The sequence below is a fragment of the Cupressus sempervirens genome, chromosome 1 (genome assembly GCF_028749045.1).
Source record: "Cupressus sempervirens isolate cs-2001-9-10 chromosome 1, ASM2874904v1, whole genome shotgun sequence".
Lineage (NCBI taxonomy): Eukaryota > Viridiplantae > Streptophyta > Pinopsida > Cupressales > Cupressaceae > Cupressus > Cupressus sempervirens.
The window spans coordinates 679,526,325-679,538,470 of NC_143118.1; the positions used below are offsets into that span (position 1 = coordinate 679,526,325).

General features: G+C 34.3%; 1 pseudogene; it reads left to right on the forward strand.

The window, feature by feature from the left end:
- The first annotated feature begins 3,408 nt into the window (after positions 1-3,408).
- LOC149579728 (scopoletin glucosyltransferase-like) lies at positions 3,409-4,878 on the forward strand (annotated as a pseudogene).
- Positions 4,879-12,146: the final 7,268 nt, after the last annotated feature.

Genomic DNA, 12,146 nt, shown 5'->3' on the forward strand with positions numbered 1-12,146 from the left:
AATGGGTTAGCGGCACCTCTGAGACAGAGTAAGAAGTTTGAGAATGTGGTTTCCTCTGATGCCCTCTACACCATGGGTGAAAAGCATGAAATGCCCTTATTTTGTCAACAATCATTGTGCACGAAAGGATAGCAAGATTTTTTTTTCCCTTCTATTTTTTGTTTTTTTTTGTTAAAATCATTTCTGAGCAGTTAGGAAGCCGTCGTCAAAGTTGAAGACTAGAAAATACATGTGTCTACGCCTTTGTCTACAATCTTTGAAATGAAATCCTCAAATCGAAATGAAAATTTGTACCAACAAGGAAACAATAAAAGACCTAGGTGAACATAGTGCACATTGAGCAATAACAGAAGATAAAGGTAAGCAGAATTTACCTATGTATTTGCCTTTGCCACCAGTCTACATAGGAAACTTTTAAGTTTGGACAAAAATATGCAACGAAAAGCTTCACACAAACATTGCAGTGGAATTCGTAGGTTAAATTACAAATAAAATTTGGTAATAGAAGCTTTAAATCTGGTCGTAGCATATATGGCATTTAAGATGTCAGGATTTAAATCTATCCCTAAAATATACACCATTAAGATGTATTAATAATATTTTATTTCATATTTGTAACATTTAATAAGAATTCCTTGTGTTTTAGCTTGTAGTATGATATTTTTTTAAAATTAATTTGTAACCCTTGTCTTTTTGCATCACTGCCAATGGCAACACAACAAGAGTTCTCGAAGAGCTTGAGTCCCTGTCTTCAAGATAGATATAACATGCGGTTGTAGTATATATTCAAAGGTATTAACAATTCAATTTTTAGTAAGTTTGATTTTATTATTTTCAGTAAGTTGCATTTTTTCTTATTTATGGAAATTTTATTATTTATTTAACAAATATTTAGTTCAATAATTTTATTATCTAGTCTTTACTAGGTTATATATATTCTCCCTTTCCACTTTAAATAATATATATATTATTTCTTATCATTATTTTGTTTTGATTTATATTTGCAACATTAATATTGTCACTTTTTATTTATTAATGAATAAAAAATTATTATTATATTTTTATTTTGGATCAAATAAATAAGTCTCTCTAACATTCATCTAGTTACATGCTACATTTTGAATATCCCTTGGCATCTCTTCATTATTCTTTCACTTAATATACATAATGTTCCTCAATAAATTTTTGAATCCATGGTGTTATTTATAATCATCTACAAGGACTAGTAAGAAGGTTTAAAGGTTGGTATTGAATAGTAGGAGATAATTGCTCTAGCTCTTATTCTAATTTTAATTGAATCATAATATTCTAGGTATTGCACGACAAAAGGTAGATGAAAAAGATAGAAACAAAATATATTGTCCCAAATCTTGCTATGGAAATTTCTAGATTTTGTAATGTTTCTAATGGGATAACACATTTCCGTACAAAATCTCATTTGTGAGTTACAGATGCATCCAATATCGACCATATGAAATGAAATCTCCTGCGTATTTAACATTTCCTTATTTTTTTCTTAAAATCACTACAAAAAAATTTTAGTCTTTCTAATGATTTATGTTGTAGTCACAAAATTTGCAGGAGCAACAGTGTTGGATGGATCACTAAAATAGTCAAATGAGAGACTAAATTTCTCAATCTAAAGGTAGAAGCAGAGACAAAGCTTTGATCCATACCCCATAGATTTTCTATACTTAATCTTACAAGTAACCGCACTCCCTACCTAGCGTGTCATAGAAATAGATCAAGCTGTGCATAATAATTCAACCCTAGCTCCTCCAAACTCCTCGCCTTCATTTGTAGATTTGTAATGCCAATCAAAGGCTTTATGACAACTACGACTTCCCAATTTACATCATGGATGGTTGATGGAATTTTCCATGATGCCCTAAGGTACCTACGATGGTGTGCATACAGTCTAAGAACGACCATCCAAGCATGTGGAGTCGATGGTTTGACATTTAGGTTGTAATATTGAGTGAGCCTTTTACGAAACAAGTGCAAAAGCCTTCTTCTTTGAGCATTTTGTAATTATTGTACGTAGTTTTGTGCCATCAATGCTAAAATTTTAGTGATCGGTAAAGGAGGTTGGTTCTGAAGCTTCAATAATGCCGCATGTAGAAGGCAATGATAGTAATGGCATTTGTCAACCAAGAATCCTCTGTTATATGTAGAGAATTGCATGACATTGAATTTTATGACATTGAAGATGAAGGAGAGTTTTTCGCTCCAAAATGTTGTTGGGTTTTCAAACCCTAAAGTGGACTCTGGTTGTATTGAAGAACATTCTAGTATTTTATTTTCTTAATTTTTTATCTTAAAAGATTAATTTTATCCCTACCAAAAACTATATTAGCCAATGAAAAAATAGAAATTTTTGTTTCAAAATTAATTTAAAAGTAAAACATTTTTGAACTATAGTATTATAGAGACTTTGTTTATAAAATTTAATTGTGGACAATTACAAAATTTATTGGTTCCCTGCCTTATCTATAAGGTAGGGACTAATAATACTTTTTAAATTTCATAAATAGATGAATTTATGATACTATATGATAAATTTATAAGGGAGAAAAAATCTTGAAAAATAATTGGCTACAATTTTGTAACTAATTCCATCTAGTAGATGCATTAGAATCTTTCCATGGCATGACATGATCTAATAATAAAAAGAATTGAAGTATTTTATATTGGTAATATAAATTAGTAAACATTTTAATGATGATACCAAAGAAAGAAATGTCAATGACAAACCTTGAGTTTATGGGTTTAAAGTTTAGCCTATTCTATTTATAGGTGGACGGAGATGGACGAGCTACATTATAGTAGGGTGATTTGTGCCTAATCTAGCAGTGTTCTATAATAGGTTTTGCTCTCATGGTGGGCAATGATAGGATAATTGGCAAATACAACTTATACATGTCCTATGTCCTAGTATAATAAATTTGCTCGATAGAAATTTGATTTACTTTATTTGTAAAATTTGTATACTAATCAACCTTCCTTCTATTAGTAAGGGTTGTGCATTTAAGTCTATGCCACAACTTATTTACACCTTAGTAAAAAAAAAAAAAGTGCCCCTAAGATCTGAAACAGGTTTACTTTTCGTATACCATTTGTTTGTCTAGATCTTAGCAATGAACGTGCCCTTGTTTGCACGCTCCTCGTGCATTGTCGACCTTTCAATACTATTCACATTTTTCGATGTTTCCCCAGTATTCTCTTCTGGCACGACACCTCAAATTGACACTTTGTATTACCTAGGTTTCACTATTATCTTATCTCAGTAATGCATTATCTGGGGTTCGCTATTATCGTAGTCATTTAACATAACTTGTAAGGCTGGGATTCTACACCTTATCAACAATATTGAAAAAAACACTCCTGTGTAGAATACCAGGCACAGCCATGAATACCCTGCAAAAACCCCAAGTAGTAATTGTCACATTTCCTGCAATGGGTCATTGCATTCCATCTCTAGACTTAGCAAAAATGCTCGCTTCACACTCTCTCACCGTCAGCTTTGTCACTACTCGCACAATAGAGCACCGTCTATGAGGTCTCGTGGACGAATCCCACCAGCTCTCTGCTCATCAGGATATTCAGCTGGTCGGCCTAAGTCCTCTCCACACCATTGAAGGTCTGCCCGAGGGATGCGAAAGTATGGATCTTATGCCACGTGCATCTTCCCTCTCCGTTATTTCACTTGTCGAGCGGCTTCGTGAGCCATTCGAACAATGGGTCAAAAAACTGGGGAGTCGTCAACTGGTGTGTATAATCAGCGACTTATTCGTCGACTGGACTGTTCAGTCCGCCAAGAGATTTCAAACAATTAGAGTCATTTTTGCTCCGTGCGGGGCTTTCGGCACATCGATATTCCACGCCATCTGCCGCACCATAACCACTGATGGTACGCTGCGCAAAAAGGATGACTGTGTTATAATCGATGATATCTTGTCATCTCCAGTGAAATTTACCAAGGAACAAATGCCTCAGAGATTTCTCGAGCCAGATCAAACCGACCAGGGTCTAAAGTTTTTAATGGAGAAGATGCAATCGATTAGCGACTGCTGGGGAGTGCTTGTCAACACGTTCGAGGATGTCGAGCCTCGTTATCTGCAGCACTTGAGAAATATATTAAACGGGAAGCCCGTTTTGTCTGTCGGTCCCGTTGCTCCTTTGGGCTACATTGCTAATACTAGAGGGAAAATATCGGACATTAGCGAGCAAAAGTTGATGCAATGGCTAGACTCTCAAAGCCCCAATTCGATTTTGTATGTTTCGTTTGGAAGCCAGGCGTTTCTTTCGCCAGAGCAAACAAGGGCTCTGGCCAGGGGTCTTGAAGGAGACCAAACGTCTTTCGTTTAGTCCATTAAGGCTTCCCCGGAGATTACGGTATCTGCAGAATTGAGCAGAGAAGAATTATGTGCTTCCTACCTTCCAGATGGATTCATGGAGAGAGTTAAGGGGTTGGTCATATGGGGATGGGCACCGCAGCTTGTCATTTTGTCCCACCCATCTATGGGTGCATTCATGAGCCACTGCGGGTGGAATTTGACTCTGGAAAGCATTTTGATGGGCGTACCGATGGTCACATGGCCGATGTTCGGAGAGCAGCATTTCAACTCTAAGCTGGTCACTGAGGAACTCGGCATTGCCGTCCAGTTTTGCCAAGAGATGGACACGATTCCTTGTGAAGAGGAGGTGGAGAAATGTGTAAGACTTGTCCTCGGTAGCGACGAAGGTAAAGAGATGAGAAAACGTGTTGTCAAATTTCAGAGAATGGCGAAACAATCTGTCGGAGGAGGAGGATCTTCGACCCTGAATTTAAAAACTTTTGCGAGTGAGATGCATAAGCTCATGATGGATATGATCTAGGCACTGGCTATCTGGCAGAATATTTGCACCCGGCCAGTGCCACTGTTCATAGTCTTTAGCTACAGGTACTATGCAATTGTCAATATACTGTGTGCGGTATCTAGTCTATTTTGTCCGTAGACATTTATCAAATTTAAATTATTTTATTGATAAGCATAGGTAAAACAAGTGACGTGGTTCAATCTTATTTACAGTGGTCAAGTTCGAGACTGCCCCATGTTTGAATGGTGCATGTGTGTCTGAGGAGGACTAGATTCACTCCACTCGTCTCAAAATGGGTTGTTGGACAGGTAGCCCAGGCAACCCCTTGATTAAAATAAAAAGCAAAAATAAACCCACTTCGAGACACTAAGACACAAATTAGACCCTGTACAATGATTTTTTTTGTTAGTCGGCCTTAGCTCCTCTTCCTCTCCTCCCTTATTGTAATTAAATATTTTGAGAAAAAATATTGCTTGCATTTCTGAATTTAAGTGAGGTGACAATGGAATCTTTTTAAATTATTACTTATTCATTTTCATTGTAGTTGTATTTTACTATGTTGTTGAATAATAAGAATTTGTATTATTTAATAATAATAAAAAGAAACAATCACATGTCAAAGTTTATACAATCAAAAATTTTAATTTAAAAAATAAGTCTTAATTACTTAGTTTTAGAAATTTAGATTATATTTACTAAATTAAGTAATTAAAGTATCATTGAAAATTTAATTTTCAATAGGTTTGAACTTTTTCAAGTGGGTGACTCCATTGGATTTTCAATGAATTTGAACTTTTTCAAATCAATGACTTTAGTCTTAGAAGGAGAAATTGTTAAAGAGGGGCAAAAAATGTTTCCATTATCTAGCCATCTAAGGCAACAAGGGGGTCCTTGTTTTAGATCAATAGAGAAATTGAATGCTAAGAGAAAGAGTGAGGCTAACATGAATGTTATATTCATGATTGCTAGATTAGGAAATTTGAGATCATTCTATCATGTCAATGTCATTATTGAATAAATTAGTCCTTGTTATGAGGAGGAAGGGAGGCTTCTGAAACTTTGGGAACAATATAAGTAGAATTCCACCAATACTCCAATAACACATAAAAGTAGCCTACTTCAAATATAATTTTACTAGCTTGGACTTACATCTACTTTGGGAGAAATTACAATCTCAGATTGCTAACCATTACAAATAAATATAAAGTAATTAAAACGAAAGCTATAAGATACACATGCCCACATTATAAATATTTACAAGAAAAAAAAACTAAACTAAAACTATATATAATTTAATAATAAAACACTTACAAAAAATGTCTACATAAATTATAGATACAATTTATGAATATCACTCAATCAAATGAAGAGTTTAATTATAGAGAGAAGACACAACTAGCAAATCACAATTTTAACTCTACATATAACAAAACCCATTTGACTCCACGTATCTTACATACAATATTGTATAGGTTTGATGAATTTGTATAATCATCACACAAAATAAATCTTTGTGTAGTGCCTCTCCCATTTGATTTATGTAAGTCATCTTGATGGATGCAACCTTGTTGATCTTTTGTTGCGAAGAGATCGTGATTGGGACCATGAGTGGTCTACACCCTTGATGCGATTGGATTTATGTTACTGTATCAATTGCTTTGATTATGCTTATCACTTATTTCTAAGATTATGATGTGTTAGATGGTTTCACTAAGGTTTGTGCAAGTGGTTACTAGGATCGATGTGGTATCATGGTGTTGTTTCATGATTATCATGAGATGTGTACAGAAATTGCACTGTGTATTATTATCTTGCTACACTTGACTAGGTTCCTATAGAAGTGGTTAGTCATGTGTATCAATGTGTTCACTTATGTATTTTTGAGTGCCTTTTCATGTTGTTTAAACAACCATTATTAAATGCTTAAATAATTACAAATGAATTGTCCATGTTAAATTTTTGTTATGTTCAGTTCATCATATCTGCATGATGATGTTTTCTTTTGAGATAACAGTATGTTTTATGATGATATCTAATTATCTAGTATTTGGACATATCTCTGATTATGTTAGATGTGGATTTAATGCTATGGTTATTTACTTCATTCTTTCTTTGTGATGCTTTATGCTTAAGTGAGTGATGTAAATAAATCATTTCAGTATAATTAAATAAATGGTTAAACTAGGTTACTTAATGCATTTATTGCTTTAGCTATGTTATTATATGCAATTACACTTGATCATGTTGTTTACTGTGTAGGATTTATACCACTCGTAGTGGCATGTGGAGTTAGTGATTCGACTATTCATATTTACCAATGTCATCCCTGTATGGTCAATGTATCTTATTTAAATGTTTAAATTAAACCTTCTGGTGATTTTATAAATCCATATTCATTTTCATTATGTGATTAGACTAGTAAGTTCGTATGTGCATTTAGAGGTTCGCATTGTTGCAAAATTGTTAAGGATTCTATGATTTTGGTTTTTGAGTTTTTGGGCTTTATTTTAATTAATTTTAATTTATGGAAACTTTTTCATAGATGAATTCCAATTACTTGGAATAGTCTATTTTCATTTGGGTTGATTTAGGGTTTAACTAGGTTACCTGGTTGGTTACCCTAATGCGTTATTCACTCAAAAAGTGAATAAGTATCAAAAAATAAAATTCCTCACTTCTCACTTTTGAATTAGAAAGTTTGAGAGTAAAATCCAAAATCCACTTCATGAGGAATTATTGTTCTATTTGTTGTCGGAGCTACGAGTGTGCGATTGTTGTGAGATTGGTCTCGTTGGATCCCAGCTTGAGCAAACCTTGGATTGCTGCAATTTTTAGCTACTTCTATAAGATTTTTATTTTATGGTTCAAATTCCCATTTTTCCCTTTTGGCTATCAGGAAGGGCTCTCCTATTTTAAAGTTTTAGCTCCATTTCAACTTTTTTTTTGGTAGACATTTGTTAGGAGGTTAAGAACTAGTGTTCCCCTCCATTTCTATATGCTAGGTCTACTTGGTTGGGTGGGTATGAGAATTTTCCTAATTTTAGGGATGAGGGTTTGGGGTTTCACACCATTATGTAAGTCATTTTTGCACAGTGTCCAAAACTAAATTTTATTAAATTTTTGTGTCTTATTGATCCTTGGGGTGAATGGGCTTTATTTTTGTTGATTTTTGTCAACATTGGGTTTTTTGAGGTTTTTGCCTCAATTTGTGTACCACCCAGTTTTCTTAGGTTTTCTTGGCATGATGTTAATCATGGATTTGGATTATCCATAAGATGTTAGTCAAACCATTGTTGCACTTTTATGTTGCATCTATACCCTCGACTTTGTGTTTGGTTGAGTGATTTTATACCCAGTGTTATTATTTCTTTTGGACCCTTGTTATTATTTTGTGGACACTAGGATTTGTATAGAATCCATGCTCTTGAATTGAGGCTGGTTGAGTGAGTTCAAAATGTTTGGTCTTGTTGTATCTTTGGGATCCATGTAGAATCCATACTCCTAGATTGAGGTTGGTTGAGTGATTTCATGATGTTTGGTCTTGTTGCATCATTGGGATTTGTGTAGAATCCATACTCTCGAATTGAGGTTGGTTAAGTGAGTTCATGATGTAAATTTTTATTGTTCTTTAGGATTTGTGTAGAATCTATCCTCCTAAGCTTGTATTTGGTTGAGTGTTATTTTTTCTTGTGTTCTAATCTAGTCCTTTTGTTACGATCTTTTTGATGGTAGTGTGCTATGCATGAGCATGTGCACATGCATTTGTCGGGTGACTTGTGAGACCTGATCTTCTATGGTATTCTGAGAGTTATCATCATTTTGGGTTGGGTTGGGAAGTGCATGCCAATGGGAACTCATTGTTCGATGAGCATGGGTAGGGTACGGTAGGGTAGCCCCATGGAGGGGGCTTCTATCTCACGACCTAGTCATCATTGTGCCCCAAGGGTTGGCAGAGGAAGTTTTCAATAAGTGATGATTAAAAAAAATATTGGGTCGTAATTAAACTAAGATAATAAAAGATTCTAGATTTTCCTCCTTCCATTGGGAAGTGTGACCTACCAATACTACCTTGGGCTATCTAAAGCCAAGCGACTCTCCATGTTGTCAACCCCTACATAGTTTTCTATTGAGTATCTGAAGAAGACCTGTTGTATTTGCATTGTCTCATGATCTTGGTTTCAATCATCATTATTTTTTGGTGTGAGTGTTAGCCATGGATGTTGTTTTATGAGTGTTTGTGGTTGGATCATTATCTCCATCAACATGATAGGAGTGGACCTATGGGTTTCATGTGATTGGGAGGCATAGCTACCTATACCACTACTAGGGACCCGTGTAAAAAGATGGTCTATTGTTCTAGTGCAACCAATGTTAATGTTCAGTTGGTGTTTTGGTTTATCCGAAGTATTTTCCCTTGTGACTTATGCTTTCATTGGAATGCTTAGATATCATGCTTAGATGATGTTAGTTTATTTGATGCATTCCTGTATTATGATGTTCAGCATGTAATTAGATTTTGTGATTTACATAGTTGGAATATCTATTACTTATTGGTTTAACATATTAGATTTCCTTGTTCTTATGATTTTATTACACTTTAGTACTGATGTCCTCATAAGACAGCTCTAACTATCCAGTTGGCAGTTTTGGATATTATGCATGGGGGATGGCTAGGGCCTGTAATGTCCCCTTTTTCGATTTTACATGATATTTCCAACCTTTAATCAGATCTTTAAGATCAAACAACTAATATCACAAAGATCCACCAAATTCCTCAAGAAACCCCAAATCGGGTATGCTGAAAATAGTGCTAAAAGCTTCACAACTTCACAAATTATTAATAAATCTGAAAATAGAAATTTTGACAGAACTTTCAGCAGAATAACAGCCTAAAAATTGACATTTCCAGATCTGTATAGCCTTTACACAACAGCTCGAAAATGTAGGACCAAAACTATGCTCATCGGGCTCTTGAAATAACACAAAATATGCCCGAAAACACCACAAAAACACTAATAATCTATCTCAGAAGTTTAATCACGTCCCAATATATATATATATTCAGCTCTATTTTGACATTTAAAAGTTTGATATACAGCAGAAACCCAAACTGATATGAAATACTCAATTGTAAACACCAAACTCATACAAAAACACACCCGGAAACTCACAAATCTGCACTGTTCAGCACAAAGGCATACTCTGTATGAGCATGCACATGGAATGGCTTCAAACTCCCATCCTTAGCCTTCCTGGAAACTTGCAAACTCCCGTTCTTGGGTCTCCCTGAAAACCTGCAAACTCCCATTCTTGGGTCTCCTTCTCCACAAGTTTGGCAGCCTCTGAAGAATAACAAAGAATGAGCAAAAATCAAGTTCTGGAATGAGCCCAAAATGCCTCCAAACCCCTTAAAAGAGGGCATAACTGTAACTCACGTCCAAGAGAGGTTAATGAAACTTATTTTAATAATAATTTTCATTTATTAGTCCAACGGTTTCCAAAGATTAACCCCCTTTTTCGAAAACTTCACTTTCTTGGGCCTGCCTGCCTTAGCAAAGATTTTCTTTTTTAATTATTTGAAAAGGGGACATGACAGGGCCTTTGAGGTCTCATGATGCTATTATGGTTGGGAGGAACCACGCATGAGTTTTGTTGTTTTTTTACATTGTGATGTTTCTTTCAACACATTTCTTTACTACTATGTTTTAGATGGTTAGATGCAGTTTCTATCTTGCAGCTATTGTATTTGAGTGTCTAAGCCTCAATTATGGATTTGGTGCTCCCTAGTGTGGAGGAAATTAGCTTTCCTATCTTTTAGTCTTATATTTACCTTGGTTTTTGTTGTGCATTCTCATGCAAGATTGTATTCTCTCCTACGCAAGATTATACCCTCTCTGGCATGAGACTTGGCATCTTCTTGTGTGACATGTTTTTATTTGTGGGCTTACTGACACTTCTTAATGCGAAACTTGGCACCAATGTTGTGTATTTTGGTTTCTAGACCAAGCATTCCTTCATGCAAAAGGTAGATCCTCGCATGGCTTGTTGCACTTTCTCACGTGGAAGGGTACTTGCTTGTGCAAAACTATTGGTTGCTATTCTCTTGCGTGGAAAATAGGAGTATCTCCACTATTTTTTGGAGGACGCATCTTGGTGATCTTTGAATACCCTTTAGGATTGTTTATTTTTCATGCTCTGACATATCTATGATTTTAAGTTCTATTGTCATCTTTAGTTATCATTTTCTAGTTTAGCATGTCAGTTTGGTTGTGGCGTTCGGAGATTTGTTCTATGCCAGGTATGATGGTCAAGTCTTTTGTTGCGATCTTATTGATCTTTGTATGTTGATTGTCGTCTGCATCCATATTTGTTTAAAAAATAAATATCTTGACTTTTATTTATCCTTGTTCCAAGGATCTCCAAGCAAGTCATTATATTTTGTAAACCTTTTCATTCAAATGATTTATTCCTTATCATTGTGCATATACTATTTTCATTGACCACATTATATATGATTGAAAATTATTATAATTTTTTGAACAACTAGTATTATATCTTCACACTTATCAATAATTCATTATTCAAATTATTATTTTTTAAGTATTTCTTACTTTGAAATTATTAAATAAAATATATAATTCACGAATAAAAAGTAGTATTATGGAAAAACAAATTATTTTTTAAAAATATTTTTTTACATATTTGAATTTCTAAATATATCTAAACTTTATTTTAACTTTATTTTGTTAAAATATTTATAATACATTAGTAAAAATCTTTGGCACATCAATTTACTTATTAGATGAGACTTTTTAAAAGTTTGTTAGAGTTATAATTAGCTTCTAATTACTTTTTTTATGACAATTCATATTGCATTTGGTAAGCGAAATCTATCATAGTAACTATCTCTATCTAAATAAATATAACATGGGAGGGTATGTGCAGGATCATGGTGTGCCAAAAAGTGGTAATGTGAAAAAAATAGAGTTTGAAAATGTCTAAAAGTGTTTCAAAATCTGCTCTAAGTTTTTTCCACCCATCCTGATACCAAAGCTAAAAAGTTACGACCAAGCCTTATCAGGTATCCACAATTTCATATTGGATACCTGAGATTATTGGGTATCCAGTATGAAATTAGATACCTAAAACCTATGACATTGATTTTTTTAAAAAAACTCAAGGGCTCTTCCCACATTGCATTTTTTTGTGTTTGACAGTTGCCCTATATTCCAGTATTGGATCTCAGATTGAGTATACGATAGGAGTAAGTTTTATTTTGTATTTTT